The sequence below is a fragment of the Cydia pomonella genome, chromosome 16, assembly GCF_033807575.1.
Source record: "Cydia pomonella isolate Wapato2018A chromosome 16, ilCydPomo1, whole genome shotgun sequence".
In the NCBI taxonomy this organism is placed as follows: domain Eukaryota; kingdom Metazoa; phylum Arthropoda; class Insecta; order Lepidoptera; family Tortricidae; genus Cydia; species Cydia pomonella.
The window spans coordinates 14,622,597-14,649,364 of record NC_084718.1 but is presented as its reverse complement, the minus strand read 5'-3'; the positions used below and the strand labels follow the sequence as shown (position 1 = coordinate 14,649,364).

General features: G+C 39.4%; 1 protein-coding gene across 3 annotated transcripts in view; it reads right to left on the bottom strand.

Annotated features, from left to right (window-relative positions):
- Window positions 1-26,768, bottom strand: part of LOC133526368 (kinesin-like protein unc-104) — a 144,591-nt gene that overhangs the window by 105,595 nt on the left and 12,228 nt on the right. For all 3 annotated transcript variants that reach the window (XM_061862963.1, XM_061862965.1, XM_061862966.1), the window contains exon 2: window positions 11,177-11,216. The gene's annotated coding sequence lies outside the window, so the exon portion shown is untranslated. The remainder of the gene's footprint in view (window positions 1-11,176; window positions 11,217-26,768) is intronic.

Here is a 26,768-nt window from a genome sequence, read left to right as displayed (position 1 = left end):
TAAAGTTTGCTATAGAGTCCACGCGAATGAGCTTCAAAGCAACTCGGTCTTGTATCGGGTTATTCATTTGAATAAAAACCTTAAACGTAATAACATAAGGTTTATATTGGAAAAATGCACGCACATATTCATAAAGTCCGCGAGCAGTGAGGGGCCTACCGCGAACACCGTAGTACGCAAATTGCGGGCTACTTTCTCTTTTACTCCAATGGCGTAACTAGGGTGACAGAGAAAGATGCTCGCAATTTGCGAACTTCGGGGTACGCGGTAGGCCCTCTGAACACGGCCGCGATAAAGGTGTTTATTGTTCCGAGTTGCCTAGCCAGAATTTTCACGCGCCGCTACTGATACATACAAGCTTTACCGAGCAAGTTACATAAATAGGATTCCTCGCCTGTCTGCCTGCGACCGGGAACGTGATGTTCGAAACGTCAGGATAAAAAGTAACCCGCACGTGTTAGTCTGTGAGAGAATGATGAACTGATTAAAAAATTGGCTCTAGAAAGTTTAAATCAGGGGATAAAATATTGGCTACTTTTCTAATTTAATTCTCAGGGAAAGGGAAAGGAAATGACACAGGCGCAATCCCGATCAAGCTAGCACCTAGTCTAAAATGTGAGTGGAATTATTAGTAGCGGAATTTAGGGTCTGAAAGTTTCTAGATTCACGATCACTATTAATATTCGTCGCGTTCCTTCAGTGCCGTCTGGCCCTCAGATGAAATACTGTTCCCGCCCACGCGTCAGGTCGAGAAAGTTATTATGATATAACAGGCTTCAGAAAGTGGCCGGAAATTCGATTAAGACGTAGGCTTTATGCTTTTTGTTGCTTTTGACTGGAAATGGAGCCATAAACCTTAGTTGAATTTTAAAGATAAATAGTTATAAAATAATATTATATTTCGGTACGTGGTTTTACATGTTTACTTTGGTTACATTTTTTTTTTTTGCAGCAATTGAGTGCCTACTCAATTTAGAGTACCTATTTGTTGTAGGTGATTGTATTATATTAACAGTGGCGTAGCGTAGACTAGTCTGACCGAGGACGAATTCGCAACTACGAGGCGCTTTTCTTTCAATGTGCGTCCCAGGATAACCAAAAGGTTTGGGTTCCGCGAGGCCCGTTTAAGCGCGAGCCCACTTCGCCCACGCCTAGCTTCACCGCTGTGTATTAATTTCAGGTCATTGAGATGGTTTAAGATCTGAGCGGGTAGCGATATATAAATAGAATACTCTTAAATGAAAGAAACAATTGATTGAAGATGAAGGCCGACAACCGGCGGTCTTATCGCTAAAGAGCAATATATTCCAGACAACCAGGTATATGATTAACATTTTTATTGGACCATTTAACCCCTACATTCATCCCTTTTTACGCTATCTACCCTTTTATCCCGACCAGAACTTAAATTAGCATGTCCTATCCTAGCAGAAATACTTGGCACAAATGTTTCCTTACATTTGTAGAGGCCGCATTACATAATGTAAGTACACATTACATTTGCAAAACAATTTACACACAACTCTTTCTGGAAAAGAAAAACTGTCTAACAATATTAATTCAAATAAAATATTTTTTTGTCTTGTAAATATATCTACCTACTTAGATAAGAAATTGTTTTGTGTTGTTTCCAATTGAGTTTTGATCAAACGCGTCTTTCTAAATAATTAACTCAGTAATTGTGGCCCAATTTTAAGCTATTCTTGAACGATTCAACGCTTGAGGTGTACAATGAAATGGTTTTGAATAATAGAGACCGAAAATACAAAATGGTAGTGGTAGTGTTTCGCTATTCGGATAGGAAAATTTAATGTTTTAAATGCATACAGAATTCGTAATCGGACACAGTAGTAAGGAGCATGGTGGCCATCAAATTCGTCACTAAAAAAATTAAAAATATATACATATATATGAATAGTCAACTTACAGCGCCTACATTATTTTCTTCAATTTCACTATTTTTTCCAGTAATTTAAAAAGCTGCTCAGACTACATTAAATAAAATAGTGTATGAATATCCATACTAGCAGCTAACTAAAACAGCTTAGTAATAGTCGCTTCCGAGTTCCGAGAAAATAACAAGTCATCACTGAAGTGGCAGAGGCGCCCGTGAGTCGCGGCCGACAGCCAATCAGCATTGCCTGTTTCAGTTGTTTCGCAACCAGTTGTTTCAAATACAGCAGAGAAATATAGATCGTGTCTTGTGTGCCTTGACTCGTATTATCATATTATTAAAGGTTAGATTTGACAAATCTGTGCGTGATCTTTGATGAGACGAACTATATTGATATACTGTAAGTCTCAACCCTTTCTCTATTTGTAACACAAGATTTTTTTTTTTTCATAATAATCTGCGTATATTAAATGGAAATGTGTGTAAACGCGCATTTATGTCTAGTCATCTTTAACTCAAAATTTCCTATACCTATTTTTTATCATATACGTTTACTTAATTATGAGTTAAAATAAAAATATAAAAGACTCGTTTATTTAGTACGTACACTGCTCCACAAAGTCTAAACTTGATACGTGTAGTTAGTTTAGAACGTAGATGAAAAACGTAGACAAAGATAAAAGTGAAATAATAACTCCACATAAAATTTGTTGAAACAGCTTTCCTTTTACATTAATATAAATATTAGAGATTAATAAAGAAATGTGAAATCATACAAAGCACCCTTAGGTGTATAAAAAAATCATATTCATAACCGTACTATTTGCCTTTAATCTACGTCTACCCACGCCACATTCAGCCTTCATTTAAAATGGGCAATTCAAAGCTAGAAGACAGATCTAATAAGAGGAATAGGGCAGTAGGGAAACCCTACACGATACAGCGAAACCTAGGTAAACGGAACCATAACAGGAACGACTACTTTTATTTTCATTAAAATAATTGTTCACCATACCAGCTCGTTTATTCTTCAAAAACTGAGGAGAAAGTTTTACAAGGGTGACAAGATAATCTGGTGCTTATGTTGTTTTCTCATGCGGGCTGGTAAAATTGTCTTTTAAGTAATGATTTTGAATGATAAATATTTAATAACTTTACTTTGGATTTGATTTGTAATACAGGAAGTGTTTTCCTTGTGTTGGTCTCATGCAATGTTGTTTCACTCGAGAGCAAAATTTATTTAACCCTAGTGCCTTGAAACCTTCGCAACGCTCACCAACCCACTTTTGAAAGCACTCACTATGCTCGTGGTTAAATTTTGGAATATTTCGCTTCCTCGAGTATCAATATTAGCACAACAACAACTTTTTCCAAAACAAATAAGTATTATTTAAAAGATATCGAGGTTGATGTTTAACTCAGTAAGCAATAACCAGAAGTCCACAATCTGATGTAATATGATAACTCGTGTTATGGTATACTCGGCTAAAACATTTCCAATGATAATCGTGTTCCACATATCCAGTTCCCAATGATCCAGGTTTCACTGCTAAAGGTAATCAACGCCCCCCTCCCTGCCATCCCTCTCCTCTCACGTGTTTACCCCTCCTATCGTGACTAAGGCAATTTCAGAGCCAGAGCAATAACATTAGTAGAATAACGAGCTTGAGGTGCACACCTATGCACTCCCACTCATCTACGCGAGGACCACCGCGGGGGCGGCAAGACGCAGGGGACGGCGCGCCTACGAACCGGCTCCCAGTCGAGCGGCGCTCGCGCCCGACAGTGCCGATCCCTACTCCGAGCACGACGCACGTCGCTTTGCCCGCGCGCCTACGCATACGATAACGTTTCGCTTTCGGCTTTAAACTTTCCTATTTTCTATCGCTCTTCTTCAAACTGTTTCATCTTCTCTCTATTGTAAATTTCTTCTGTCATTACATCGCTTGTTTGGACTTAGTGGTTTTCTTTATAAACTATAGTGATTAGCACCTATAGCTGGTGACCCCGACGTGATAAAGTTAAAGACGGAGTTAATCAATCGCCTGTGTGTTTCGCATGAAAATCGCAAGCGGCAATTGCTCATGCACGAAGAATTGGGCGACCGGAAGCCGTCGCAGTTTCTCCGCCATCTTAGGGCGTTAGCGAAGGATGACGTCAATGACGATTTATTGCGTACCATGTGGTCGAGTAGGTTACCCGGTAACGTTCAAGCTATTATAGCGTCACAGAGATCTGCAACGTTGGAAGATATCGCAATATTAGCAGACCAAATTATGGATGTTGCCCCCGGTTCTTCACAAGTAGCCAGCGCTAGTTCCAGTACGTTCGAGGACATGTTCGACCGTCTAGAAAAATCTATTACGTCACGCATTCAGGACGAGTTGTTGCAGCAGATTGCGCAGTTGAGTTTGAATGGTAACGGTCGCCGTGCGCGCTTTAGTAACAGGTCGAGATCACGCAGCCGATCAAAATCGCGGGGTCGGAGCCAGTCTAGGAAGCCAGGTATGTGTTGGTATCATAGCAATTTTAGTAACGACGCACGGAAATGCATACCGCCTTGCAATTTCAAGGCGGAAAACTAGTGCGGCAGTCCATCGAGGCGACTACCAGCTGTCGCACCGCTACCAGTCGCCTATTTATTACCGATAAGGCTAGCAAAATTCAATACCTTATAGATACTGGTTCCGACCTATGCGTTCTACCTAAGAAATATAGACTGGCAAGCAATAGGTCTGAAAACTACATTTTAACTGCGGCTAATGGATCTGTAATTCATACGTATGGTACTATTACTCAACATTTGAACTTGGGATTGCGACGTGACTTTACCTGGAAGTTTGTGGTCGCTAATGTTGACAAACCGATAATTGGTGCTGATTTTCTCTCTCATTATGGACTTGTTGTCGATTGCAGAAACAGGAGGCTCGTCGACACCCTCACATCCTTGACAACAGCCGGGGAGCTCAGGCGTTGCGCACAGACGAGTGTAAAGGCAATCTCTGGCACCAGTGAGTACCACCAATTATTAGCTCGATATCCCACTCTGACGAAGCCGTCTGGTGTACCACAGGAGGTCAAGCATGCCACGGTCCACTACATACGTACCACGCCCGGCCCTCCGACATTTTGTAGGCCACGTCGTTTGGCTCCTGACCGTTTGAAGATAGCGAAGAGCCAGTTTGATGAGATGCTTCGTGAGGGCGTTGCACGCGTGTCAGACTCGCCTTGGGCGTCAGCGCTCCACCTAGTTCCTAAGAAAGGGAACGGTTGGAGGCCCTGCGGGGATTATCGTGCACTTAATGCCCGAACCATCCCGGACAGATACCCGGTTCATCACATCGAGGACTACGCGCATCGACTTTTTGGCTGTAAGGTTTTCTCAAAAATTGATCTCGTAAAAGCTTATAATCAGATACCGGTTTATTCAGAAGATATCTGCAAGACTGCCATAACCACGCCTTTCGGAATGTTTGAGTTTCCTTTCATGTCCTTTGGCCTTCGTAACGCTGCCCAAACTTTCCAACGATTCCTGGACGAGGTACTCCGTGGTTTGGATTTCGTATATTCATACATAGATGATGTCTTAGTTTTCTCACAGAATCAAAAGGAGCACCTGGAGCACCTGAAACAAATATTCAACAGGTTCCAGTCCTACGGCATCCTCATCAACGAAGCCAAGTGTACCTGGGGACAGCGAGAAGTCAATTTCTTGGGATTTGTCATCTCTGAGGAAGGCACTCGTCCAGTTGATGAAAAGGTACAGGCTATTTTAACATACCCAGAGCCCAAAACAGTGGGCGGCCTTCGTAGATTTGTCGGCATGCTGAATTTCTATCGAAGATTTATTCCTCACGCTGCTGAGAACCAGGCGCCTTTAAACAGTATGCTAGCTGGTCCAAAGATCAAGAATACAACTCCCTTATCCTGGACTCCAGAGCAGCTTAATGCTTTCGAAAAGTGTAAGTCCGGTCTAGCAAACGCTGCTTTACTAGCACATCCAGAAGTAGACGCACCACTCGCTCTCGTTACTGACGCATCAAGCACAGCCCTGGGCGGAGCGTTACAGCAATTAGTAAAAGGTGAATGGCAACCTCTAGCTTTCTTTTCGAAGAAAATGTCTCGTACCCAACAGCAGTATAGCGCGTACGATCGCGAGCTACTCGCAATCTATGAGAGCGTGAGGCATTTCAGGTATATGGTCGAGGGCAGGCATTTTGTAATATATACTGACCACAAGCCCATAACATTCGCTTTTCAGCAGAAAGACCGAAAATGCTCGCCAAGGCAATTTAATTACTTGGATTTTATTTCCCAGTTTACCAGCGACATACAGCACATATCGGGGAAATCCAACGTCACGGCGGATGCACTCTCCAGGATCGAGGCTCTCTCGGTGCCACCTGACTTCGAGACCCTCGCTCGAGCTCAGCAGAACGATAACGAGCTGCAGAATCTTGTCACTACGCCATCATCATCACTACGGTTAGAACGGGTCCCAGTGCCAGGTACCGACATTTATATATATTGTGATACCTCACTATCGAAACCTCGCCCATTCATCGTCACGTCCTTGCGAAGACAGATGTTTAACACCGTACATGGCATGAGCCACGCCGGAGTCAAAGCCACAACAAAGATGGTAACAGACAGGTTCGTTTGGCCCTCCGTGCGAAAAGATTGTCGTACTTGGGTACAAGCCTGTGAGTCGTGTCAGCGTGCTAAAGTGCACCGACATACCTCTTCACCACTCGGTACTTTCAAGACACCAGGACAGAGGTTTAGCCATGTTCACATTGATTTAATTGGCCCATTACCACCATCTGCAGACTACAGGTACTGTTTCACTGCCGTGGACAGATTCACTCGCTGGCCGGAAGTAAAACCACTCCGAGATATCACAGCTGAATCCGTTGCTGAAGCTTTTGTCGAAACATGGATCTCCCGATTCGGCTGTCCGCAAACCATCACTACGGATCAGGGTCGACAGTTTACCTCACGCCTTTTTAACGCCGTTACAGGTCTTTGCGGTGCCAGGCTGACCCGTACTACTGCATATCACGCGGCGGCGAATGGAATGGTCGAGAGACTGCACCGGACGCTCAAAGGAGCGATCATGGCCCATAATGACACCCGCTGGACTGACGTTCTTCCCATCGTCTTACTCGGTCTGCGAAGCGCATGGAAAGATGACCTGAAATGCTCGGCGGCAGAGATGGTATACGGTGAGCCATTAAGGATCCCGGGTGAGTTCTTGCACTCTAATAACTCTGACACGCTACAGCCGATAGAATTTGTTAAGCAGTTAAAAGAGCATATCTCAAAGATCAGACCAGTACCTGCGAGTAGTCATGCATCAAAGCCTGTATTTGTTCACAAAGATCTGAAGTCTTGTACTCATATTTACTTACGTACAGACTCTCTGAGAGGAGCATTAGAACCGCCATATACTGGCCCATATCGTGTTCTTAAAAGGACAGAGAAGACAGTCACCGTAGAACTTCCCAGAGGACCGGTGACTGTATCTATCGATCGTGTGAAACCTGCTTTCACTTTGAGTAATACCTCTCCTGCTAATCCTAATTTACTTTCTCCTCCGCCGATCAGGACCACTCGGTCTGGCAGACATGTAAAATTTCCTGATTATTTCTCGGCAGGACGCTGATTCTCCCAGGGGGGTGGTGAGGTGCACACCTATGCACTCCCACTCATCTACGCGATGACCACCGCGGGGGCGGCAAGACGCAGGGGACGGCGCGCCTACGAACCGGCTCCCAGTCGAGCGGCGCTCGCGCCCGACAGTGCCGATCCCTACTCCGAGCACGACGCACGTCGCTTTGCCCGCGCGCCTACGCATACGATAACGTTTCGCTTTCGGCTTTAAACTTTCCTATTTTCTATCGCTCTTCTTCAAACTGTTTCATCTTCTCTCTATTGTAAATTTCTTCTGTCATTACATCGCTTGTTTGGACTTAGTGGTTTTCTTTATAAACTATAGTGATTAGCACCTATAAGCTGAAGAAATTTTACGTATGAATATCGCTCGAAACTAGCCAGCTTTTGATTTAAATTGTGTTATTTAATATAACTTTTACTAGGTACTTATGACACGATACGATTTTATTAGAGTAGGTACTATTGTAGTTTGAGGAATAAAAGTTGTTTTTATACAAAGTGGAATAGACCGAGGGACATTCCCCGCAAATGGGAAACCGTTTTACCTTACTACTACTTTTTTCCCAAATAAACTTATTAAATATATTCAGTGTAACACTGTGGTTGCTTGTTGCGATTCAGAGTCCCCAGTGAGTCGGGGATGCTCCGGAGTGAATTGCGATTCTCGTTTGTAGCTTAGGGAATGCTTAAACCCTGTAAGCTAGTTGCGTGTGAGCCGTGTGCTCCGTGTTAGTGGCATTGTTTCAGCCTGTATGTGTTCCACAATAGCTGACGTTGCTTCGAGTCAGTCGTACTGCTTCACCGAGTGAGGTAGACTTAGAACAGCTCTTCCCTCAAGTCACTGCTTTACTGCGTAGAAACGGACTCCCCTTGAGTTTAGAATACTGAAGGCATATTTCACTATGGTAATTTATGTTATGCCTTATATGATACGTAACGGCATAATACTATCCAATATTCTTATATTTCCAATTGATTATATATGAAATATGATACATAACAGATTTGCATAACAACGGTGTAACAAAAAAAGCCATAGGTACCACACTTTATCGAAGGTACGTCGACAAACGTGGGCACATAGGGAGCGTGCATGAACTGTAGGAGGCGGCACAGGAGCCGTCAGATTTTTGGCGGGAGGCGTAAATGTGATGTTTTTTGTTCCGATGTAGCCCACAAGATGGCAGAACCTACTATGCACAAGAAAACACGTGACGTGTACATGTGCATGTTAATGGTTTCGATTCAGGCCACAAGATGGCAGACCCTCCAACGCGCACGGTCCCTATAGGCAGCAGAACAGCATTAATAACATGGTCCCTTAAAATGTATAAATAGTTTAGTCACTGTCATATAGGTATTAAAAATATAATTTTATACATTAAATTTGCTAGCGACGTTTCCAATATGTAAATCCACAAATAATTTCTGTAAGTAACTCAACCAATTAATCTTTAAATGGCAGACGATAAATCCAGGGTATATTACGTCGCCTCAGGTGTCAGGCGAAATACGAAACCAATTAGAATCGCGGCTGACGAGCCTTTTGGAGGTAAGCTAATTAATGTGTCACGTCGGAATTTATTCCAGAAGGGTTAGGGTCAACTGGTTACAATACAAAGGGGTAACACAAATATAATTTTGGAAATGGAATGTGGTGATAATATATTTATTATAAACTGAAATAATTGTCATATACTAAGAAAAAGCCATCTCTCTCGCTAGCTCGGTATCACCTGAGTTGATCCAGTTAGAAGGAATGAACCATACTGTTCTACCTTAGAGATGGCTAGGGGGCGCCGTAAGCCTTCAGTAAGAAATGCATATACTTGGAAAAATTCGACCAATGCTGCCGTGACCCCGGTGGCCGAGTGGCTCAGGCACCTGCCGCGATAGCCGAGGACGCTAGTTCGATTCCAGCCTGGGGTACTGGAGGCCTTGGTCACTTTTTCTTAGTATATGACAATTATTTCAGTTTATAATTTATATGTATAGTAGTGTTTCTACTTGAAATAAAAACAAATTATTAAATCTACTTGAAATAAAAAAAAAAAATTCTAAAAATAATTTAATTTGTTCTAATACTTCTAATAATATATTTATTACCTTTTTTTTTATGCCAGCAACATGATTTTCCCTTCCCTACTTAATATTAAAAATGCGAGGTCTGTCTGTTATCTTGACCCGGTAAAAGACAAAGGGTAGTTTTAAGGGATTCCGTACCCAAAGAGTAAAACGGGACGCTATTACTAAGACTCCGCTGTCCGTCCGTCTGTCTGTCTGTCTGTCTGCCTATCCATCTGTCACCAGGCTGTATCTCATGAACCGTGATAGCTATAGTTGAAACTTTCACAGATGATGTATTTCTGTTGCTGCTATAACAACAAATACTAAAAAGTACAAAATCCTCGGTGGGTAAGTCTGACTCGCACTTATCCGGTTTTTTATTAATCATCATCACTTTTCTACGCAAACGGAGTCCTGGGCAGAAGCTAGTATTATTATAATTTTGATTGCACTTAGTACATTAAATATTCTAAATTAGAGTAGTGAATTAGTAACGGGCTATTCATTATAATTAAAACGGCCATGGGTTACTATTCTATCATATTCCAATTAAAATAATTGGCCAAGATCATTCATCAACGGTACTACGAAACTATACTACGAAATACGTCACGCGTCATATCAGCGATATGCAACATTTTATCCCCCTTATTAAAAAACTTAGCAGACATCTGATAAATTGTGTCCCTTTCACACACAAACACAAATGTCAAATGACGGATAAGGACAAAGATCATCAAGAGCTTGTTAGACTTGACACGCGTTTATGAATAACGCCATAATTTTACACTTGGATAACGACTGCAGCAGGGTTGCTATTGAAACATTTCGCAGGGTTACCTATCTCATCTCTGAAAACTATAGAGCCGATTATTAGTACCCCGAAATATTCATTTGACCGAACGTTTTTTTTTTCTTTGCTAAAAACCGTTGAATTTTTAGAGGGGTCACCAATCTAACCTAACCTAACCCTTGGATGCCTTTTTCAAAGGTTTGGAAAATTTAACGTTTTTGAAAAAAGCGCATCACACACATATTTCGAAGATGTGACATGTTACCAATACGCAGGCGGTATCACTGTCAATATTCTTGATTTTCCATCGATGAATTGAGCTTTCTAAATCGCGGTAGCAATTTGGCAACGACTGGGTCGAAATTCCTTTCGTTGTCTTGTTTTGTACCACTCTGTCACGCTTGTATTTCTGTATTTTATCATAATAATAAATAAAAAAGACGAGTGCTATTGCATGTGTTTTTAGCTGTAGATTATATTTACCATGAGAAAAAAATAAAAACTAAATTTCATCTGACACAGAACGCTATAATCCTTCACATTTTTTAGGGACAAAAAACAAGACAACATTTAACCCAATTACAAAGCAATTTATCAAGGAAATTGACAGAAACATTGAACGCGTCAACGCTGTAGCAGTAACGTTGCAACCGTAACGCTGCTGCAGCCGCCATCCGAATGTCACCTTTATTGTATTCGTACCTATTCTTCGATGCTTCTCTTTAATTTCACTAATATAAACTTACCTTTGAGGGGAATTGAACTGGAATTTTAGGCTGGAGACATCTGAAACAATAGAGTTCATATATTTAAGAAAAAATAATTTAACTGAAGTTAGCTATTTTTCCGAACATTGTTAAACTGTGACAATTTGCATTTTTTATTTATCGAAAATTTTACAAATCGGTTTCCACCCACCTCAACTTAAAAGAACTTCATCTCTAGTTTAATTAAATCAATTTAAGTTATTATAGTTTAAGACCTGTGTTTAAATACAACTTAGGTTACAATAACCTAGGGAATATGTCCTGCCCTAAAATAGAATAGTCTAGACGCGCGACAAATATTAGATCTCCGGTTACCATCAATTATCCCTACAGATACAGACGCTTTCACTGCCACCCTTATTTAGTTATTTCGCCGTTTCGGTAATCAATAGGATTCGCAAAAGTGTTTTTTTTGTTTTTTAGACACTAGGAACGTGAAATAGGGACTCTATCTTTTCCCATAACATTTTTAAGTCATAATGTATTGTTTGTCCGCTTTTTGGTTAGTCATAATTTGCTTTTTCTCAGAAACGCGTTAACTTTTTTAAGATTGCCATAAAACAAACCTAACCTAACCTATATTTAAGATAACCTTACGAAAATCCTGAGAAGGTACCGGTTTCAGAATTATGACTAATGATAATCTGACAATCATTACATTATGACTCTCAATAATTATGTCAAACAAAGGGACCCGCGTGAAATATCATAAACTGAAATAGATTTCATATACGAAAGAAAAACAGATCTAGGCCTCCAGTGCCCAGCGCTGGAACAGGACACGCAGGTGTGGAGGCCTTGGTAACTTCTATTTCAGTTTATAATTTATATAGTTTCTACTTGAAATAACACAAATGAAAATATTTTCTTAAAAAATAATTTTATTTGTTTCCTAATGCGTCGAATATTGTCTGCATTTAGTATAATTTTACTAATACTAATTATTTTTAGTTTTGCTATTACTTTTTTTTTAAGATCGTTTGTCTCAGATAATTAGTAACTGCCGTGACGAAGCTAATCATCTTTGACTAAAAGTAATTAGGGAAAAACTAAAGCTATTAACTGTTTCACTAGTTTTATTTACGCGGCTCATTTTGTAGCTGCCAGAATATCTTGCACAACGCAGAACGCGAAAATACTTACCTGAAACAATATATTTATAACTAGAGCCAAGAGCATAACATATTTTTGTACAGTTCGTTGTGCAAGATTGTATTACAGGTGACTGTACCCCTACATTGTAGTGCATGGCAGAAGTTGCTTTCAAAATATAAATAAGTTTTTTTTTTTTTTTTTTTTATACTACGTCGGTGGCAAACAAGCATACGGCCTGCCTGATGGTAAGCAGTCTCCGTAGCCTATGTACACCTGCAACTCCAGAGGAGTTACATGCGCGTTGCCGACCCTAACCCCACCCCCCCTCGTTGAGCTCTGGCAACCTTACTCACCGGCAGGAACACAACACTATGAGTAGGGTCAAGTGTTATTTGGCTGCGGTTTTCTATAAGGTAAGTCAAAAATTGCATTTTTAATATAAGCTTTTATCGCTGACCGTTTTCTTTCAACAGGCAACTAATACTCATCGAGACAATTCTAACAAATCAATTAGGTGGCGTTGTGTTACAACAGAGTTCCCATGGCCACATCCTGCATCCATCATCAGCTCCATGTCATTATAATATTGCATTGTCATCCGATTTACATATTTATGCAAAATTTCAGCTCAATCGGAAATCGGGAAGTGGGTCAAATTTTGCGTCCAAGATTTGACCCACACGGCAAGTTAAATAGTAATAATAAAACCTTTACAAAATCGTATTCGTTCACCGCAAGCACTGCTAGCAAATCCATGTCAAAAAAAATTCAAGTTCTCATTCGGCGCCAAGTCACAACGCAACATTTCGTAGCGTATTGCGTAGTGAAGTAAAGTAACTAGTTTTAAAATTAGTTTTTGGATCGTTAAAACGCCTGTAAATGGAATAAACCTAAACAAAACTATAAGTACATCCCATCAAACTAAGTCAGTCACCGCGAGTCGCAGACCGCCTGCAGAGGCACGTTTTACAGCTTCGTATCGTAAAACGGCACCTATATATTTAGCGTCCGACACAAAATGTATACTAGAAAATTCTAGGCGGTAAAAACTTGCAACGAGTTTATGGAGTTGAGTTAGTTATAATTTATTCTGTAGTTTATGAACTCGGCATTTTTTATGAAGCTTTATTTAAAAAAACTGTTCTATTAATAAAAGTTGCTACGAAAAATGTACGATGCAAGAACGTTTGGTTGGTCATTAACATAATAAAAGTTCGTAGCCGCTATCAAGTCGTAGCAATTGCGTAGCAATTTGTAGAAGCTGCTACGCTCTGCAATATGAGACTCGTTGATTACATTAATTTAATAAGCAGGTGCATTGTACATCGAGAGCATAATAAAACAACCCATTTATCCTGGGCAATTTAACGAAACGAGCCACCAGGCGAGAGCGGATATAGCTACACTATCCTTTCCATATACTACTACTAGCCTTAGCGTCTATTTCAGACGATCTATGGTGCAATGTCTAGAGACATTACACCGCCTGGGACGGAGTTAAGGAAAACGCAGGGATGCCCAGCACCTGCGCCACCCTCTCGATCTCATTGGCCGGACCCACAGGAAAGGCAAGCCAATACGTGCGGAGCCAGGATGGCTGCAGGAGTCTACCGCAGATTTCAGGTTGGACCCTACTCACGCCTAACGGGGACTCCGTCCCGGGTTTGATTTTGGAGTTTTCCTTCTCCTAGATAAGTTGCAACCCAATGCTTAGAGGCTTATCTCCCCTGTGACGAAGGGTTAGATGACGGCTTCCTTCGTGAACTTAGTCGCCTCTTACGACACCGTCGTTCTTTTAGGGTTGGCGCTATTCTTAAGCCGGACACCACACGGAGAACCTTTCCATATAGGTCTTACAATAAACGCTAAAAAAATCCAAAATTATCCACATACGATCGCCGTACAATAAAGAATCACGGGCCCCTAACATCACAGCACACGAACACCATTGCTTACATAACCCTAGCAATAATTGTAAATGCGAAACGCTTGAACTCGTCAAACAGCACATTTACTTAGGCCTATTAACTTTAATTGGAGATCACATATGCTCAAAACTTAGATCTGTCATGGCTACCTTAACATTGCTGAAATATAAACTCCCATACAATACACTACGTATGCTTTACCTATCACTCGCCGACTCAATCATATGTTATGGTATCACAAGCTACGGGCGGACATACAAAACCTACTTGGAACAAATCTATAACCTACAATCAACACTTATAAAAACAATCGTACCGAATAAAATCAAAGAAAAGTATAAAAATGTTATTAACAACTTTAATAGGTTTAGCCTGTCCTTAGTATTAAAGGAGTGTGAATCATACCCTCATTAGATTAAAAAAAATCGCTCCAGTAATTTACGTACTTTAGATTATTTACCTTCATATCCAATCCCAAAAAGTAACAATGTATACAGTAAAAGAGTAACTGACTTTCTACTCCCACATATACTAAACACCTTACCTAAGAACTTACTGTACAATCTCATAAACACGGAGGGAAACCATGGCAAATGTATGTCAATACTAAAAAAAATACTACCTAAGAAGCCTAGAGTAATGTATATTTGATATAAATACAGCAATTTAATGTTTAAAGATAAATTAAGTTTACTGATCACCTGTAAGAGTTGTCGTTGTAAATTGATTCTACTGTCTCATACATAAGGTCGATATTTAAACGATAGATAGAATAACAGCTTCGACAGGAAAATGTAACTAACAATAAGTATCTAATAATAGTATTAAGCAAACGCGTATCGCCAACTATTACATAAACCCTAGAGGTTTTCAATAGTGGCTTATTGTGTTAAACCTTGTTTCAAAAATTAATAGTGAATAAATAAACTAAAAAAAAGATTTTTTTAATGATATATGGCCCAATTCGAACTTTAAAATACGTCAAACATTTGCTAAAGATACGATATGGATATGGATGTCAGTGTCAAAAGTGACGTTTCTTCAAACAAAGACGTTTCTTAAAATCGGGCCGATAGAAGGCAAAGGGCAGACAAATCGCCTGATGGTAAACAAGTGCCGTCGTCCATACACACCTGCAACAACAGAGGGGTGGCTAGAATGCAAGTGAGTTCTCATTCTTGAAGGTCCTTTAAGGTCGTATCGGTGTACGTAAATCAGTATTTATATTGTTTGTGCTCAATTCAACTCAATGTAATTGTAAAGGAAATAAATAGACAAGGATTAAGAGATTTCAAATTTCTGTAGTATCCAGATATCCATAGCCGTTTCATAACAAAAAATTAGTATCTGGATAGACCTCAAGATTTTTAATCTTATTTAAATGTGTGACAGAACTGTTTTCCAGTTTAGATCAGTGCAGTGATGCAGCTGCGTACATTGCACGTGTTGCCGACACGTGTGGATCTAAATAGCCACGTGTCCGTGACAAGGTCGTACAGACATCCTTGTGCTAATGTGGAGTTTTTTGTGCTGAAAGATTCAAAATGTAAGCTTAAATAGGTGAGTTATGGGTACGGCTTTTGAAACAAAGCACCTTGTCTATAATGAGTGTAATGACACTGAACTAAACGTTCAAAATAGTATCTATGAGAGTTAATTTACGTACTTTAATTATAGGTAAGAGTAATATTGAGTTATGATTTACGCTTTCATTAAACACCCACGACTTTCTCGCTCCCATTATCAACATCAAACGAGTAATATTCCTTTGAGCATTTACGTCTTCTATGACGTTAGCGATCTAGACGTCACGCAGAGCCTTATTTTTTTTTTACTACAAACTTATCCTAGTTTAAAAGATCCATAAGTTCGTAACTACTATATGTTACGAAGGTAAGACTTATACTGGTTTGCTTTTAAGGAAGGCCTTTAAACTTCTTCCTCGCGTTGTCCCGGCATTTTGCCACGGCTCATGGGAGCCTGGGGTCCGCTTGACAACTAATCCCAAGATTTGGCGTAGACACTAGTTTTTACGAAAGCGACTGCCATCTGACCTCCCAAGCCAGAGGGTAAACTAGGCCTTGTTGGGATTAATCCGGTTTCCTCACGATGTTTTCCTTCACCGAAAAGCGACTGGTAAATATCAAATGATATTTCGTACATAAGTTCCGAAAAACTCATTGGTACGAGCCGGGGTTTGAACACACGACTTCCGGATTGCAAGTCGCACGCTCTTACCGTTAGGCCACCAGCGTTTCAAGGAATGGCTTTGAACGATCGCTAAGAGTAACCAACCTGAAGGAGCATTTAAATTTTTAAAAAATAACTTTTTTTATCAGCTCACTTTAATACTGATGCGAACGAGATACAGTGAGAGAAATGTCAATTCAATAACTGATTTTTATATTCGAATGCCGCTCTTACTCGTGGAGGCTGGGGAGGCGTCGAGGCCCTCGTATATTCCAATAAAGAAGGACAAGACTAATAACGCGACCCAAGTAAGCTCCCAAAACGACACCTCAGACTTTTCAAGCACACCTGCTCACCGAAACCCAACCTTAATTTAAAACATCGGAGCCCATTTCAGCTTGTACTGAACTCATGCAGCAATAAATACGAAAACAGAACCGCACGTCCGGTGAACTTTTTAAGAACGTAGGTCGAATATTAGGCGAGTTCAACTAATGGAAATTTGATAGCACGTGTAAGGAATAGGAAACTTGCGCCTCTTTTATAAGTTAATAGGTACCTAATGTTCATTGATATTTTTTTTAAACAAACAATGCTTTCATACAAGGGGCCCACTGATTACCAGTTCGCCGGACGATATCGGCCTGTCAGTTATTCGCGTTTGTCAGCTTTTAGGAATACCTGACAGGCCGATGTCGTCCGGCGAACTGGTAATTAGTGTGCCCCTTTAGGATCATAGTTACATACAAGGTTGTAATTTGGAACAACCATGAGCCGTTGTTAAAGACGTTAAAATGATTATTGATTAATATTACAAACTTTCGCAAGTCGCAGTGCATTCGCGCTCGAAACATTGAGAAATGTAATGTTCTTTCAGAAATGAGAGAAACAAGTGTATAATTTAGTGAATCAATGTCGCACAAACTATAACATGTAATTCATCACAACCGGAAAAGCTATCGTAAGATTTAGTCAACTGAAATTTTCTAACGCAAACCTACGTTTTGCTAGTGTACACTTTCATTTCTCATATAATCAATAGCAAAGTAGCATTAAATTAACTTTTTAAACAGAAAAAACAGGGAATTTGAACTAAAATCACAATAGGTACTTTAAATTAGAAATTCCATTTTCTAGAGTTTATAAATACAAAAAATATAAAAATGTAATTGATGCAAGTTCTTCATTAGTCCTGCCGAGACGAAAGGTCGGGCATACAAATAATTTGATTAGCCTCAAAAACTAACTTTTTCGGGAAAGGAAAATGAAGGGCGTATCGGAAGCCACGTTGATTCGACTTTGTAATAAGTTTTTATAAGTATAACACGGGTAGAATGGTTGGGATGGATTACAAGTGTGGTAACTTGTGGCTAATTTTAGCCAGAAATTTTGAAGGCTACTATCGCTAGAGATGGTGGTTTATTTTTGTATTCCTTTGGAAGTAACGAAGAAACCGTTTCTTTAGAAAGATAAACTGGTTATATGTATAAACCGGTGACATGGATATATCGAAAGTTAGGTATACTATGCGACATCTACACGTGATCTACACTACAATAGACACCTTTCTTAGGTTACATTTTCATTAGAAAGCGGTTGATAGTAATATATTATGCAGTTCGCAAGACGTGTACTACTACTATCACAGTATCGTTCTTATGGGCGTACTCTATGGACTTGACGCCTTAAGGCATTCTCTACCAGTCAACCATTGGGCTAAACAAAAACAGTTTTTAAATCACAGACTCTCTTTTATTTGATTTTGACACTGAATTTTCTGTTTCATTTGTTTTTGATAACCTACTTAAGCTTCGTTTTACGGAAAACTTGAAAACAGCCAGCTGTATCTAGCTAGGATATCTCAGAGCCTTATCTAAAGCCTTCTTAATTAACCGTAGCCCTAAGACTTACTAGGCCTACCTAAGACTTACCTTGTGGGAGTTGTGGGCATAAATATGTTAGGCCTTTTACTAAAGATACGTTCATTTTCTCTTGTTAAATGAAAGCCCTATGCTCGGCCAGTAATTAAATTTTCATCAGACGCCGAGTCGGCCATTCAGAAAGGCTCGCATTTTCTTTTTTGTGGAATTCTCTGCGATACCTGACCTTTTAGCAAAGTAATTAGTCGTGATGCTTAATGTCTTTTCAAAAATATCCTATTCTATAATTAGAAGAGCAATATCTGCAAGACTAATAGAAATGTATTTCTAGTATTTGTGCATTTGTAAAAGCATTCTCCGAAACAACTTTTCCAATCATACCTATTACTTCGATGGCCGGCCAAGCTAGATTTCATTACTAGGAAAATGCGCAATCCCACGAGCAAAGAATAACGTCTAGTTTATTCTACGAGCAATATTGTCTTTGTTTATATATCCGGAAAATCCGACTGATGCCAGATTTAATTTTAATCCGCAGCTTATCCGGTTTTTTTTGGGAATTTAAACAAGAGCCGTTATTTCAACTCAAGAACCATTTAGTTGAAGCGGGCGAGTAGCTTTTTCGAGTTCGGAATAAACTGCCATGGACATCCGAAAAGAATTCCATTTGTTATACGACAATAGGCGCATACCGCATCGAAAATCAACAACTACAGTAGTTGCTGTAACGCTCTTATCGGTTAAATATGAATTCAAAAATCAGAAACTAGTCCAATGGCTTTTGAGGCCAACCATTTTAAGGGGATTGAATTAAATCTCCCATGCACAGACACGCTGAATTACATTAACATAACTCCGACAAGTCGTTTCCATAAAGCATCACCTTCCGGATTCACCTTCCCAAACATGCCTATGTTATCCATTACATACACGTCAAAATAGAATACTTAATTTTTTTACTCAGAAGAAAATACCTCTTAGGAATAAGATATTTCAGAAGAATAATGGTTTCAGAGTTGCAAGCAAAAGTACCACGTACATATTGTAAACGGAGTCGGGTCAAGCTCTCTGCTCAGACTTTGGAATGACAAATTATATGAAATAGAAATAACGCTTATTGTGACACTTTTGTACTTTGCTACCTCAAAGTTGATGCAAATTTAGTTTAGACAGATTCTAGTCATTTTTGACGTCGTTGAAATTCAGATAGTGGAAACCTTAACAGGTATATCATACCTAAACATGATGTTTCCGTTTCTGCAGCCAGCCTTGTTGACAACTTGACAGTGAACATGAGATCAGTGCAGTGAACGCACTTCATTAGGCAGGCTGCCGAGGTGTCTGGAGCTTTGTCGTCTGGCGTGGAGTGCAGCCATTCGCGCTGGAGGCTGAGAGGCGTTTAAATACGACATTCTTTCAATGTGCGACAGTACTGGCAGCAGGGAAATGGTGGCACGGAAATAGCAAAATGTTGGATTTAGTTGTGTAATCCCTTTTTTTTAATTTTTCGTAAATAACTCTTAAACGGCACAGCAAAAAAAAAAATTATAGGGACATTCTTACACAAATTTACTAAGTCCCACGTTAAACCAAGAAGTCTTGTATTGTGAGTACTCAGACAACGATATATATAATATAAATACTTAAATACATAGACAACATCCATGACTCAGGAACAAATATCTCATGACACAAATAAATGCCCTTTACCGGGATTCGAACCCAGGACCATCGGCTTCATAGGCAGGGTCACTACCCGGTAGGCCAGACAGGTCGTTCTCAAAGATAAGTAATATCACACAATTTTCTGATATCAGTATATATTACAAAATTAAAGTTTCCATCGCCATCGCATACACTCGAATAATGGTTTCAGAGAATTGCAATAGGTATAAATAGTCTTAGCATTTAATGCGTGGTCTCTGCAAACAAGAAACTAAAAGGCAAAGACTGCAGGGAAATAAGAGCACGGAAATATTAAAATGTTGAATTCGTCTGTCTCTGATCTGAAAGGAAATCGTAACTTATCTGTATTTAAAGTTATTTCTACCGGATATTGTGTCGTCAGTTTGAAAAGGTATCTATTTGTGGAATAACAAACGTCAAGCTTCCATGACATTTGATTATTTTATAAAATTCAATATGTCGCATCACTACAGGATGTTAAGTACAGACAACAAGTAGGAAAAAGGAAAATTTTGGAGTCACTAGTGACTGTTTCTGACTTCAAAGTATAGTTTAGTCTGTATGTTCTTAATGTACTTACATTATTTTGAAGAGGGTACACCCACCTCTAAGAATTCAAAGGCTAGTTCCCAGTGGCGCATTATGAATAAATACTTTGCTATACTAACAGCTGTTAGTTTAACCCATACTTTAAATTTTAATTAGATACTTACTGGTGAGTCTTAGTGGGTTTTAGGTTATGTTAAAAACGCACCTAAGCGCGCAAACAATTGTTTACTAGACAGATTTTATAATCAGTGAAACTCAAAACAAACATCAATAGTCGAAGAAACTTAAGTGCAAAGTTTTTTAACTGACCTCAAACAAAAAGGAGGTTCTCAGGTTGTTTTATGTTATGAGCACACATAAGTATGTAGGTGAAAAAATATAACTCTGCTACAAAGTTAACTGTATCACTTAGTCTAATTGTCCTTTTCAAACGATTCAACAAAGCAAGGTTAAATAATATCAAATTTTCAACATTATTATATTTCCATGTAAATAACGTTTACGTCCAGTATTTTGTCAGACCGTACCCTCCACAAAGAATATGGTTTGAAACAAGCCTATTCTGTTCGGGAACAATGGAGGCTGCGCAGAATACTATCATGCAACAAAGAGGTTTAGACTGTCGACGTGAAAAAATACACCTATATACTAATATTTCACGCCTATCCAATGAGATGTATAGTGGGTAAAATGCAGAAACATTTTTTAAAGTACAGGAAACTCGTAAAATATTTATATATTTAAGTAACAAGACTTTGTTTTACTTTTCACTAACTTTGTTTTAGTATAGATTCTCATGAAGGAAAATCTACATTATTTGTGACGTTTTCAATTAAAAGGTACTACATTGTCGGTTGTCGATGTCGATAAGGTTGATTTCAAATTAAAGTTTTGTGGAAAAAGCGCCTTATTGACAACCGACTTCTTTTGGTAAGGAAAGTCCTAAAAACGTAATTAAAATAGGAATTACCGGCCTCGTGTTTATAAAATGGCCTCGCTTCTTCACTCGGGGATTTATATCATACTCGGCCAACAATACCGTATTTCCCGGCCTTTGTTCCTACAATAGTATATTAATATCCGATAGACCGAGCTTTGGTCGGAAAACATATAAAAACTAAAAAATGCGCGTTTTCCCAGAGGTAAGAACTAGATTATTGCCCCCGAAAACCCCCATATGTATAAAGCAAATTTCATCGAAATCGTAAGAGCCGTTTTCGCGATCCCCTATATATATATAAATCGTAAGAGTAAATAAAATAAAACACCATTGTCTCTTGATAATAAGTCGGAGTGCACAGATCACAATTGAGTTGTCTCATTTATTTTCCTCGCAATATCTCAACCAGTCTTGTTGAATACACAACGAAGCTACATTATGCGAAAATAAATTAATTTCACTGAAAGCATATTGGAAATCTAATGAGGTGTGTTAATGTAATGAAATCGCAGCCTTTTGAAGCCAAGATCAAACATTATTTAAAACAAAATAATTATAAATCCAGCAGGATTGAACTTCTGTGGTACCCTCTACTTATACGCAACTGATATAGATTAGTCGATTTTTGTTTCATCAGATTTTGATATAATTTGTTAAATTGAGAGAGTACCTTATCCTGTACAGTCGCCATCAGATATATGGTAGCGGCCAAGGTACTCAAATATTTCGGAGCAGCATTAAATTTCAATATATTAGTTACGATAGATAAGGTCTATAATATCGGACCATATAATTCGCCATAAATTTGGGAGCAGCGACTTTTCAATTAATTCGTGACATACAATAAGATAAAGATATCGTAACAAACAGATCGTCAATGGTATCTAAGCAGTCAAGGTGATCATAAAGATCGGAACATTTATAGAAAATGTACCTTAAGTTTGTGTAATACAACTTAAAGTAGTTAAGATTGGACCCATGAAAATAAGGTTTCAGACAGGCATTAATACTATGTTATCAATACTTTAAATTTAGAACGAAATTGTTTGTTGTGACATTCACCGAAAAGAGTGTGGACTTGTCATCGTGACAAAATACCTATGTTTCCGTCTTTTTCGAATTAGACAATTTTTTTTACAAAACTAAATGCCTACAAAATCGTTGTTTCGACGCAATGTCAAAATTGGCGGGCGTAGAATGAGTAGCTTAATTTCGTCAAATTATGTCAGATGTCAGATGCTTAATGGCGTAATTGATAGTCCCTTGACTATTAACCTTTTCCACGCCAAAGACGTATATATCGGCACCACAGGTCCAACGCCAAAGACCGATATATCGGTCACCCACCACAGAGCAAAATAGTCCTACATGCACACGCATAAAGTTTAACTTCATTTTTGACATTTAGATGTCGTGGCATCTGAGTGGTAGGTTTTGCGTTTGACATGGCGTCGAAAAAGTTAAAGCACAAAGTCATGGGTTCAGATCTGATGTAAGTAATGGTCTAAGAGCTGGCCACGTCAGATGTGACACAATAATGAGAGGTTTGTAATCAGTCCAGTTAGATTGCATAACCATCCTTATTGCTAGATCCGGGCATCTGGCAGCTTTTAATGGGTGGAGATCAGAGTGACAGACCAACAAAGTTTTTAAGTTGAAAAAAAGTAATGACGCAATAGGTAAAAACTGCTAAAGTTGTGTCATTTATAGAGAACAGGGCCTATATTTTAACATTAGAACAAAAAACATTGTGTATTATTGCGCAAACAAGAACAGTAGGCGAGTAACCAAAAATTACATTATACATCATTTGGCACTACTTCCGCCAATCGAAACCTTTAGATATTATATGTATAATCTAATTAATTACATAATTTTTCATAATATTGGATCAAAACCAGAACTCTAGAATTTATTTTCTTCAAGTTATTTGCTTTCTTTTACCTCCACCACTTTACAGCTGCCAGATGTCCGGATCTAGAAATAAGCATAGTATTGCAAACTAACTAGAGGGGTTTCGTTGCTCTCATTATTGTGTCATATCTGACGTGGCCAGCTCCCCGTCTAAGTTAAAATCCATAATTCCACGGACTGATTTGACAGCTCCTGGCATACAAAGCGATTGTCAAATGTATGAAAAGAGCTGTCAAATCAGTCCGCGGATTTATGAATTCTACCTTATAAGTAGTTTTGCTTTTTTTTGGATAAAAATAACATTATTATTTCCTTTATTCATTTTCGTTCTTAGGCTACGTTTTACATTATTATTATCGTGTATGTCTTTCCCGACCACGGAACAATGGTGTTCCGGACCTTTGGGAGGCGTATGCGGAGCCGAAGCCAACGCGCAGAGGCCCTTTTGACAATTTAATGAAAAGAGAGGGGTACACTAAGCGACAGCACCCGCCATGGTGTAAGGACTATTGAGAGTTAATGGAGTCTAAAATGTACTAGGCTATTGGGTGAATAGTATGGACTGATTACTGGGCTATTGGATGAAGAACCGGACGCCTGCCTAATAAAACGGTATCCAATTTTATTTCCGGCAGACGGTGACTCGCCCTCCGCAAGATGGGCCCCCATAAAAAGCGACATCAAAGATGGCTCAAGGGCAACACCGGTGCGGGAGCTGGGGGTAGAGAGGTGTCACTGGACTTTAAACATATAGCCAACTCGCCACGTAGGTTTCCACATCTACCCTCGAGAACAAAGCTCTAACGACCCCACTCTGGACAGCCGGCTAAGGCAAGCCAGAGGCAGGGGACCTGTCCCACCATCCGACAGGGCACCCCAGGGGCACTCAGGTACGTGGAGTCGCTACTCTCCAACAGCTCGCCACAAGCTGCCCTGCGTTGACTGATTGCGCTGGTGAAAACCAGTGGGCGATGGGGTCGTCACATCCCTACGCCTCTATTGTCAAGGCGATAAAGTGCTTGTTCGCATATTTTTGAGTACCCTGGCCGCTCCGATGTATCTGATGGCGACTGTACAGTCGCCATCAAATATATCGGAGCGGCGAAGGCACTCAAAATATCTGAACATGCACTTTATCGCCTTGAGAATAGCGTTGTTCAGATATTTGTGACCACCTTGGCCGCTCCGATATATCTGATGGCGACTGCACTTAAAATGATTAGTATAGGTATCTAATATCTATCACGTTTGAATTGTTGATCAAGTACTAGAACTTACTTGGTAATTATCTTTCACGTGCGAACTCTTTTAACTCGCGTAGTCCTACTTCAAACTGCGTTCGATATTTGATTTCTTCATGTTTTCTTGGTTTTCTATATTCTTGACGTTGACAACTTCCTGCAATTGTTATCCTCGTAATATTTTATCGAAAGTAGACTGCGAAAATTGTTATTTTAATCTTTAACAATTTTGCCCACGACCATGATACCCTATCGCGTAGATATTGAAATAAAAAAGAAAATTATACAATTGCGGAATGATGGTCTGCCTATAACAGACGTAGCTAATGAAGTTGGAGTTGCAGTAAGTATTGTTTACTATACATACTTACAGAATTTAAATGCAAAGGTTATTACGATAATGATTTAATAAATTAAAATTTTATTTCAGAGAAACACCGTGTATCGATGGCTGGAGAGATGGCAGCAAGAAGGAGCTTTGTCGAATCATGTATCTTTTGGACGTCCACGTTCTACGACACGGCGTCTAGACATGGATATTATAAATCAAGCTCGTGAAGAAAGATTCATAAATACCACCCAGTTTGCAAACCAATACCAAGTATCGAGCAGTACCATACGACGGCGTCTAAAAGAGGGTGGTTTACAAAATAGAGTGCCAGCAAGGAAACCGGCACTAACTGATAGACACAAAGAGGACAGGTTGCAATTTGCAGCTAGGTATTTGAATCATAATTTTAATAAAGTCATTTTTATGGACGAAAAGGTGTTCTGTTCAGCAGATAATGGCAGAATGAGTTTATGGAGACCAGACAATACGCGTTATCTGGAGCAAAATGTAGTGCCTAACCGCCAGAGTGGGCGTATTACAATTGGATTTTGGGGCTGGATGTGTAAAGATGGCCCAGGGGAGCTGGTAGAAATTACAGGTCGTATGAATGCGGTGGATTACAAAGAAATACTTGAGGAGTCGTTTTTGCCTACTGCCCAAATATTTTACCCCAATGAGCATATAACATTCATGCAAGACAACAGCTCGGTGCATAATGCTCGCTTGGTTCAGGGATGGATTCATGACCACAGAGATGTGCTGACTCGCATAAAAATGCCTGCAAAGAGCCCCGATCTCAACCCCATAGAAAATCTATGGGGTAAAATGGTGCAAGAGTGGGACGGAAACCAGTGTCGCACCAAAGATGCTTTAAGACGCCACGCTCTTAACGTTTGGGAGTCTTTTAGAGGGCGAAACGTGTGTGAAAATCTGGTCGGCTCAATGCGAAGACGATTGCAAGCTGTATTAAACGCCGAGCCACCGGGAAGTTACACGAAGTACTAACGTTTTCACAGGCTGAAGAAAAGCAGAGTTTTATTTTGTTTACGGCTAGCGAAGCACGTATTAAAAGGTTATTTTAATGGTATAAGTAAATATTGTTCGTGTTTGATTCTTAAAATAAAAATATTTTCTACTAAATCAGTTTTTTTATTTATATTAAGTTTTTATATTCATATGAATAAGGTAGTGATACCAATGATCGACAACTTAATACCCAATAAACGACACCAGTAGTTCACGTCTATTACTTATGAAATAAGGTTGAAAGTGTCGATCATTGCGTGAATATCGAGCACTGGTGTCGTTAGCTTACCTATCAATATACAGTTTTCGAGAATGCTGCTTGAAATTATCTCATGTGTCTAAGAAACTTACTTGCTCATCCATAATAGTCGTCAAAATCATCCTTGACATTGACAACTTAGTCAATATAGGTAGTAACGAATTCAAATGTGTAGGTAGTCGCCATCAAATATATCGGAGCGGACAAATATCTGAACATGTACTTTATCGCCTTGACAATAGAGGTTTTGTTCAGATATTTGTGACCACCTTGGCCGCTCCGATATATCTGATGGCGACTGTACTATGTCATACGGATTTACAGTATATTTTTTCATAAATGTTCCGATATTTATGATCACCTTGACTGCTTAGATACCATTGACGATCTGTTTGTTACGATATCTTTGTCTCATTGTATGTCACGAATTAATTGAAAAGTCGCTGCTCCCAAATTTACGGCGAATTATATGGTCCGATATTGTAGACCTTATCTATCGTAACTAATATATTGAAATTTAATGCTGCTCCGA